The sequence below is a fragment of the Manacus vitellinus genome, unplaced genomic scaffold, assembly GCF_001715985.3.
Source record: "Manacus vitellinus isolate BGI_N305 unplaced genomic scaffold, ASM171598v3 scaffold_7_pilon, whole genome shotgun sequence".
NCBI lineage: Eukaryota > Metazoa > Chordata > Aves > Passeriformes > Pipridae > Manacus > Manacus vitellinus.
In genome coordinates, this window is record NW_021940813.1 from 24,654,095 (window position 1) to 24,664,271 (window position 10,177).

A 10,177-nucleotide genomic window follows, 5' to 3' on the forward strand; every position below is an offset into this window, starting at 1 on the left:
TTGATGCATAAAGTGCTAAGTTTCTCACACCTTCAGATGCAGTATAAGCCAAATTCAGATTTCAAAAAAGCTTCTAAACTCCCATAATAATCCCTTGAAGAATGGGTCCAATTTTTACCTAGTTAGCACTTTACTGAATAATACACATTATTGCTGAAAAACACTTGCAAATGAGCTTCTGTGCTGAAAGGTTCACTTGATTTTTTTTTCTTTAGACAGATAGCTTGTTTTAATAGGAATTACTTCGTAACTCTGATAGCCCTGTTTTACAGGTGACACTGCATTCCCCAAGTCTCCATGATCTAGCAGGACAGCCTGAACCCTCCTAAATCCTAGTAAACTCAGGAGCTTGCAGGATTGAACTCTATCTAATTCTGTCAATTCTGCTTCTCAAAAAATGTTAAAAAACCCCAAAACAATAAAACCTAAGATTGTATCCAAGACAAACAAATGAGCATCCAGTTTGTCCCCCTGGATTTGTTTGAGTTGACATGGAGTGGGAAACATACCCAAGGTGATACAAAATATATGGCCAGGTGAAATGGGCCAGAAGTTCATTTAACATCACCAGTTATTAAATGCTTCATCTGTTAACTGGTTCTGACAGGAGAAGTCTAAAGATACAGCAAAACACACACCCATCACTGCTTGTATTTTCTCTGAAGCAGTCTGTTGGAAAAAAATAGGGTTTCAGAAGATGTTAAATCAGCTTCTGGGAGCACAGGCTTTAATACTGAGAGTGTAAGGCTTCTTTTTGCACTTGACCCCCACACATTAGTTTGAGCAGTATCCTACAACAGTGAGGCTGTTTTTTCTTTCTCACTTTGCCCCCCAGTAACTTACTGAACATATTAGCTTTAAGTGTTTAGAATTGTTTTGGTTTTTTTTCTTAAATGAACTCATTCACTATTTCTAAATGACAGATTGTTTACCATCTTCCCTTGCAAAGTTGTGCAACATACCAAAGATGATGCTTAACTCACTTTCAACGTTTAAAAGCTGAGGGAAATGCACAAATAAATAAAATCAAACTTCAAAGTCATATTACTAAAAAACTTACATTACCCTCTTCCATTATATCTACATTATTCACTTCTAATATAAAGGAGCTATAAAAAAACCCTTATATTTACATATCCACAAAGCCTAAATCAACCTGCTGTTCAGTTCATATAAAAATCAATTTTGAAACAGTGATTTTTCCTTCATTTAAGAACTTAGCTTTCTACTGAAAAGTTAAATTAAAAAAAAACAAACATCACCACCTAACAAAAAAACCCACATAACATTTCAAAAACAATCCCAGATGAAATTTCATGAAGGAAGAATCAATTTTTTGACCTTATGACAGAATTATGACAGAAATAGTAAATTTTTAAGTTGACATACACTTAACCTTATCTTCCAGATGAGAAACTGAATTATTTTTTAACAGAAAGCATCCAAAAACAGAAGTATCATCTGAAATAATTGTTTCAAACACAGCTGAAAGTTGGGAGACTGCATGGGACTCCACAACACTGAAATCAAAATTGCCATCTGTTCTGAACTATTTTTCCATTCCCTAAGCCACACTTCAAGGTTTCAAGAGACCCAGATATACGTCTTTACAACTAAGCTAGAAGTCTGAGAGGAGGTTCTGTGGTTCACATGTTTAGGTACCTCCCAGCCTCTTCCATAGGAGAGCCTCTTGTATGCAGAGCAACAGACTCACTTTTAGGAGTTCACGATCATGAGAAAGACAGATATCAAAACGAGAACAACGTCAGTGCAGAACAGGTCATGAAACCCACGTTTGAATGCCATGCTATTTACTCGAGGGGAAAATCTAGTGTGGTAAACCCACTGCTTTTGAAACAAAAGCTACTTTTATCTAGTATATTAAAAGTTAAGGCAACCCCTCTTCCATGCAAAGAGGAAGTTTTTGCACAGAAATGTCTGTGCTAAGAGTAAATGAGACAGACTCTCTCCTGAGCTGGGCTGAAGCCATGAGAAGCGCCTCTCGGACGGCTGCAGCAGCGGGCACTGAGAGCACCTCCCCAACACACCGACTCTCCCCAGGCTTCTACACTGCACCAAGCAAAAGCCTCTTCCACCAACCTCACCTTACGAGTCGTCCTTCACAAACTTTTTTACACGTGTTTGGGAGGGGGGTGGCACAGAACACTGGAAGAAAAACCCACCTGTATCTCTCATCCGCAGCAGCCCAAGGGAAAACAGCCACTCAAATCTCCGGCAAACGCGTCCTGAGCGGCAGCGCAGGACTCCCGGCACCAGTACCCCCCAGGCTGCTCTCCTGGGCGATGGTCTCGGCAGCCGGGAACAGCCCGGTGCCTGCCCCCGCCCGCGGATCCCCCGCGGAGCCGGCAGGGCGCTCACTCTCCGCGGGATGGATGCGCCGGGCTCGCCCTGCCAGCCCACCTCCTTCTCCCCTCCCCGGGGGGCTGAGAAGACATCCAACTTCGGGCGGGCCGGGGAGAGCAAACAGCTTTCTTTACTAAATGAAGAAACAGGAGCGCCCAGGCGCGGCTCGCCCCACTAATGTTTCCCCCGCAGCTCCGCCCGCGCCGGGGCACTGCCACAGCCACAGCCACAGCCTGCGCCGCCCCCGGGACCCGCACCCCGCATCCAGCGCCCCGTGTTTTGGGAGCCCGTCGGGCTGCTCCCTCCCTGCTGTAGGGGTGCTCCCGCCAGGGCATCCCTGCTGCTGGTGCATGTCTGCACGGCGAGGTTGCGCTGTGCCCTCTTCACACGCATATTACTGTGAAAGACATTTTGGGGTTTTGTAAGGAAGTGTGTGTAAATAAATAGCTGTTCAGCAGCGGTCAAGAATGCGGTTTAAACACTTCTCAAAATGAGGGGATTCTGACTTGACAAAACCATACCCAGACATATCTTGTGTGTAATTTATTGGTCATCGGCTTTGTCGGTATTTTCCACTTCTCTTTACACTTTAAGCATTTACAGACTGAACAAGCATTATGGTTGCTGTGTGCTGAAATTAGTGCTTTCAGAAATATGTATGCATTGCAGAAATAGCATAAGCATATGGCTTGAAAAACAATGTAGTACTGTATCTTTCTACTACTCCCTACTACTACTCTTTTAGACTTATACTGCTCTGATCTTTCTACAGGAGAAAAAAAAGGCCATGGAGCATGAATTTCTGGATAAAAACACTAGAGAAAAAGTATGCCAGAGTATACCTTGCTCTGTTGAACATCTCTCATCTCTGATTCTGGATGAATTTCTAATGAGTTTTTAAAATTTGTAGATCACAGTTAAAAGCCTGTAAAGTGATCATCATGGTCATGTTATTCCATCTAAGCTAGATTTAACCTCTTATCTGATCACAGTTGAAAGTTTTCCACCTTCTCAGGCATAGAGACAGACAAACCAATGCACCTATTGTTATAGAAAATCAGCCCAGCAAAATGAAAGTGGAGTCTGTTCATAAAATCTTTTGCCAGTGGAAGCTAAAGCAGACCTCGCAGGTATTACTTGTTAAATTCATAAAAAGATTTTCTTCCAAAATTCAGCTTAACTATTTCATTAAATAAGATTTTTCTGAAGAAATCAATCAGGACTATATCTAATACCATCATCTTCAGAAAAAACACTATATCACAATTTTGCTGATTAGACTAAGAACTTGTTTTTCCCAGAGCACAAAAACAAACTCCAAAATAATGTGCTAATGTCATATTCAGAGGGACAGCAGGAGTGTACCTCCTTTAAAGATGCCTAACTAAAAATGAAAATGAAAAGGTTCATTTTTTCAATGTTATTTGTATAATGTGTACCTCTGAAATTCTCCAGTGTGGCATCCAATTAAAAAAACAACCACAGTTACCAGATGCTCATACTTATGATAATTTTTCAACAGCATGAAAATGTGCTTCTGTAAGTGTTAAATTCAACTTCATTACCTGTACAAAGTCAGATGAAACCACTTACTAAAAATAGCTGGGTTAAAAAGTGATTTGAAATTCGCTTACCTCTTATGAACTTGGAAGAATTGAAAAAGTGGGTTGTACCAGCAAAAAAACCTCTTGTCAACACAAACAAATCATCAGGCTGTTTACACACCTGATTCAGTGAATCTCCTTCTGTTTCACAGATTACAATTCAGAGCAGTTTGGCAGCATTAATAATTGCCAGGCTGTGTCAGTGAAGAACAGGCAGGCTGCCATGTTCTGGATGGTGTCGCTTTGGGATTGTAATTCTAAAGTCCTGATGGTGCTTCAGAAATTAGGCTGGGCCATTTGGTTTGAGTTCCTTCTTTTTTAAAATAAAAAAATAGAAGTTTATAGAGAATTCCAGTATTTCCCATGCATTTGCTGCTTTCTTCTTGCTTCCAAAAAATGTTGTGACTTTTAGTAAAGTCTCAAATATCATACAGAAGAAGGGACAGGAAATTAATCAAATGGGAGTAACACTGGGAATACCTGCTCCCCCAGTGCAGCAATCAACAGCTGCATCTGTACAGTTCTTCAGAGAAGTACCCAGTTCCTTGGCTGCAGCAACTGGAGATGTATAGCAAGGAGAATCAATGTGTGTACACTAACATGTAAACCAGGTGAACAGATAAGGGATGAGGATTCATGTAGGAAGTTGAGATTGTCTCCCTGTGCTGGTTATTTTCTACTTTCAGAGTGGTTGCTGAGCTCAGTGACATAGCTCAAGATACTAAAGAGTGGTGGTCCATCACGTGGTTTCACCAAGTATTTGCTGCAATAACATTGGAATCATTTTGGTTTGCATGACAGTAACAAAATAAGGAGAAATTGCAGGGAAAGAGAGGGAAACTTCCCTTCTGCCTGTCCACAGCTGCAAACACTAATAATTCTTAAAATCCTTACTGCAGTGACATTTAACAATGAATATTGGAAGCAAACCCGAAATATCCTCAGATTTTTCACAGTATCTTATAACCTACACCTTGAAATTGAGCTCTTTGATTGCTTATAAAGAATGGCAGGAGATATCAAGTGCATTGGCCTGGATTCCATGTTTAGATGTTTTGGATGGCACAGATTCCACAGTTTGTGAATCTGGAGAGAGAACAGTTGATTGGAGTCCAAGACTGAAATTATTAATAATCTCCTTATTCTGCACAAAGCATATGAATACAAGACTGAAAGCAGCTACTAAAATTTAGGGTTTTATACAAAAATATAGTCATTTCTGTTTTGGAATTAAGAGATAAGAGCATGTTACATCATAATAAAACCACTGTCAAAAGATTTTGAAAAGCCTTCAGAACAGTGTGGAGAAAGATAATTTCATGCAAACTGAGAGCATTTGTGAGTCAACGCTAATTAGCTTTACCTAAAAACAATCTTTAGGTTCAGTTACCCACACAGAGGTATCTAATGTGTTTTGAGACATCCTTGAAAATCCCATCCAACCTTTTCCTGCTAAACCAGAGGAGTGTGGATCTCCAAAATGTGGTCTAAAAAAAGACATTATCTGTATTAGAGGCTAGAAGTTGTGTGCATAAGGCTTATCTAATTTTTCAAGTATACTATCAGGCCTAATAAAAGATGCTACCTCTGTCTAGAAACCTTGTCTTGCCTGCCTTTTGACTAGAACAACAAGAGCAAAGTGATCATTCAGTGAGCTAGTTCTTTCAGCTGGTGTCTTATTTCTGGGGGATGATTTTGCTTAGCTTCTATGAGGCTCTGAATGCCTACATGAATTTCTTTCTCATTTTTTGACTTTATCTGGATTTCCAAACCACATTCAAATTGTATTTAATTTATTTACAGATTCTAAAGATTTGTCTAAGTTGTGAGACAAAAAATCCCTTCTCAGGGTCTGGATCTAGGCAGCAGATCCCAGCTGCTCCCTGACTCCATAGTGTGTGAACAATAGTTGTGGTCATGTCTCTTCTTTCTCTAACCAGTTCCAGTGCTCTCCCTCTTGCTATGGCTGAGGGTTACTCCAACATCAGGGGTACCACACAGCAAATCTAGACAGGACTAGAATTTTTCTATTTACAGTAGCTTTCTTTCTGAAGGTTATAGTAAATTTAAACCATTCTTCCTGTAGCTTAGCACTTTGTTGACTTCCTGGATGACACCCAACTGAACAGGAGCCAGCGGTGTGCCCAGGTGGCCAAGAAGGCCAATGTCTTTCTGACTTGTATCAGAAACTATGTGACCAGCAGGACTAGGACAGTGATTGATCATAGAATCATAGAATAATAGAATCAGCTGGGTTGGAAGGGACCTTCGAGATCATCAAGTCCAACCCTTGATCCACTACCACTGCGGTTACTAGACTATGGCCACATCAAGTCTCTTTTTAAAAATCTCCAGGGACGGAGAATCCACTACTTCCCTGGGCAACCCATTCCAATGGCTGACCACCCTCTCTGTAAAGAAATTCTTTCTAATATCTAACCTAAACCTCCCCTGGCACAGCTTAAGACTATGCTCTCTTGTCTTGCTGATAGTTGCCTGGGAAAAGAGACCAACCCCCACCTGGCTACAACCTCCTTTCAGGGAGTTGTAGAGAGTGATGAGGTCTCCCCTGAGCCTCCTCTTCTCCAGCTGAACAGCCCCAGCTCCCTCAGCCTCTCCTCATAGGACTTGTGCTTGAGTCCCTTCACCAGCCTAGTTGCCCTCCTCTGGACCTGCTCCAGCACCTCAATATCCTTCCTGAACTGAGGGGCCCAGAACTGGACACAGTACTCAAGGTGTGGCCTCACCAGCACTGAGTAAAGGGGAAGAATCACTTCCTTGGACCTGTTGGCCACACTGTTCCTGATCCAGGCCAGGATGCCCTTGGCCTTCTTGGCCACCTGGGCACACTGCTGGCTCATGTTCAGCTTCTTGTCAATCCAAACTCCCAGGTCCCTCTCTGTCTGGCTGCTCTCCAGCCACTCTGTCCCCAGCCTGTAGCACTGCAGGAGGTTGTTGTGGCCAAAGTGCAGGACCCGGCATTTGGCCTTGTGGAACCTCATCCCGTTGGAATCAGCCCAACTCTCCAGTCTGTCCAGGTCCCTCTGCAGAGTGTTCCTGCCTTCCAGCTGATCGACACTCCCCCCCAGCTTAGTGTCATCTGCAAATTTGCTGATGATGGACTCAATCCCCTCATCTAAATCATCAGTAAAGATATTAAACAGAACTGGGCCCAACACTGATCCCTGGGGGACACCACTAGTGACTGGCCACCAACTGGATGCAGAGATCTTCCATGCTGTCATGTCCAAGAGTGTAAACTTGCTTAAGTCCTAAATCCAATCAAGATCCTCCCAAGACCATAGCTGACTTCTCCTGTACCTTGGTTTAAGAGGAGAACTGAGCATATAAATCAGCTGCTTGTCCTGAATTACGCCACCACATCCCTGAGGTAGACAACAGGAGCAACAAAGCAAGCAGTGATTAGCTGACATGTAGGCTAATGCATGTCAACACCATGACTGAGTAGTAATAGAGATGGTGGGATCAAGGACATAAAGGGTTTGGGATCTGCACCTAAGAATTTATCAGCTGCTGTTATTGCTTATTATCTGAGTGATATAAATGGTCATGTCCATGATCAGGGCTTAAATTGGAGTAGAAGTACAACTTTTTTCCATATATTCCTTGTGTTTTTGATGATGAGTACTATACTTTTTTATCATGTTTTCCTTAGTACAACAAGAGGCTTATTGTCGAGCTTTTTCTCTTTCTTTTTTTTTTCTACCTAAATCTCTTGTATCTACATTAATTTGGTTCTGTGACAATCAAAAATTTCATTTATAAAAGCTTTCACTTATTTAAAGATGTTTCAAACATGACCTAGTTAAAAGTTAAAAGTGACCATGAAAAGTTCAGAAAAAGAACTTCAAAGTTATGGTTGTATATACTGTGCTCTTTTTTTTTTAAAGCTAACTAAAGAAAAAGTCAAATAATGTAAGTCTGGAAGACTCAGAAGTTAAATGAATTTGAAGTAATTATTGGCTTTAAAATGGAATAATGCGCAACAAACCCAACAGTGTTTATATTTGATTTATATATAAAAAGACACATTTTATGTCATTCTGAGAATTTCATTAATATCCAAAGAATCTGGCCAGGGACTCAAAATTACTAGCTACTAAATTTTCCTATATAAGCCAGGAGCAGAATCTATATTTCTAAAGTGCTGTACCATTTTCACCTCTTTCTTAGCAGTTGGTCCTGGAGGAGTAGTTTTTCCATCAACACATTCTGTTTTCAAGAGGATGAAAATTATTTCCATTTATTTTAAAGCAAAGCACAGTCTGACAAAACACAGTAACAAGATTTCCCATGCAACACAAACTGAACTTCTTATGAGCTGGTATCTCAGAGAATTTAAAAAGAATATTTTCAATTCCACAGTTGACCTTATTCTGATCACTTCTAATCTATATACTTAGCACTCCAGTCTACCCTTATGGAAAAATGAAATCCTATGGAAATCTTCCTGCTTGGCTTACAAATCCCTCCAGTAAAATGTTTCTTTGCTAGAAAAATTTGTACTAGCTGGAGCCAGGTTCCATTCATGTCAAAAATATAAGTGAAAGATGAAAATGCATCTGTCATATGTCTTTCAGTTTCTTTAGCTCCACTTTTTTTTTTCCCTAGCATCTCTCCCAAACTTTTTTTCATCTTCCTGTGTAACCCATCTTCAGGTAAAATCTCAAATCTTCTAAGGCTGTCATGATGGAGTGGGTCTAAATTTTGAATTTCAATTTTCAGGATAAAATTACAGTCTAGCTTAATTAAAAGAATTTTTTTTAAGGTTTCTTTCTCTGAAAGTTTAGTGGTTAAAAAGTAAAGTCAGTGGAAATGGAGAAGGAAGATGGTTTCATTCTCAGAATATTTCTCTGAGAAAAATGTATCAGACGATGTCCCACAAAATTAACAGCTCCATGACATTTTCCACCACTCAGGAAAAGCAATGTTTGGCATACTTCTGAATCCTTTTTTTGTGAAGCTGTAGTGGATGATAGCTCTGCAACTGGTCTGTGGAGACTTGCTGAGCAGTGAAAACGATGGTCTCTTTATTTTAATTAAATTAAAAGTGATTGCTAAGCATGCCTTTTATTCTATGAGAAATTGAGAGAGCTATCATTTCTTTGATTCCAGAATTAGGAATCTATAGTAGGCATTTTATTAAATGCCTACAAAACTAACACTAGTTTTCCTTCTTCACAAAAAATATATCTATACATTAAGTTCATCTTTTGACATTAATCATTCATCAACATTTGCCCACACAGTTCACATCTGACTCTCAAATGTACCCAAGGCATAATTTTTGCTTATAATTACAGGAAAAAAATTAATAACCATGTTACAGTGATTTCAAAGTGTTACACATTCAGAAACATGTTTTAGTAGGGATCGTTTGTAAAATATTTATTTGTTTTCTATTTCCCATTTTAGATCTGATGATAGATTTAGCAGGAGATGTACTACATGCTGACAACAAGAGCAGCCATATTATATAAGACCAAGGTTTTTTACAAAATTGACTAGACTTTTTTAGCAAGATAGCAGCTGTTTTTTCTTGACATTAGTCATTACAAATCCCTAAGAGAACACTTTGAAAGCCTTACGACAATCCTGGCCAAAAACATAATTGAATGAGGCGTTCAACATTCAAATTCTGCAAAAAACAATTTGCTGAATACTTGTCATGTTCCATAGTTAGCATCGCCACCTTCTGAAAACAAGAACAGATAACTCAGTCAAGTGGCTACCAGGCCTGTGTAATAACTTTAACAACAACCAACAAATCCACAGTAGATTTGGCTGTCTGATAGGAAATCAGCCACATGAATACCTGTGTGGTAAACACCATGTGAAATGCACAGCATTTCCTTCCTTCTCTCCTCAGTGACTCACTGGGAGGCCAGGACCTGCATCCGTTGCACTGGGATCTGCTGCAAGATGGGATGGCAGGATCACTCAGACACAAGTTCCCCTCCCAGTCCAGAGCAGTGATCCAGATTGCAAGCGTTAATAGGTACTTAAGCCCCTGGGTTTGGGACTCTCAGGTTTCTGAGAGTCAGCTCTGCTTATATTGCTTTCTTGTGTTCTGCCTGTGGTGAAGATCAACTCTTGTGAGTCAATGAGCTATAGAGACTGAGAGAACAGGACTATGCAAGAGGCAGGTGTTACTACTATGCCAACCACTACATCTTCTATGATACATT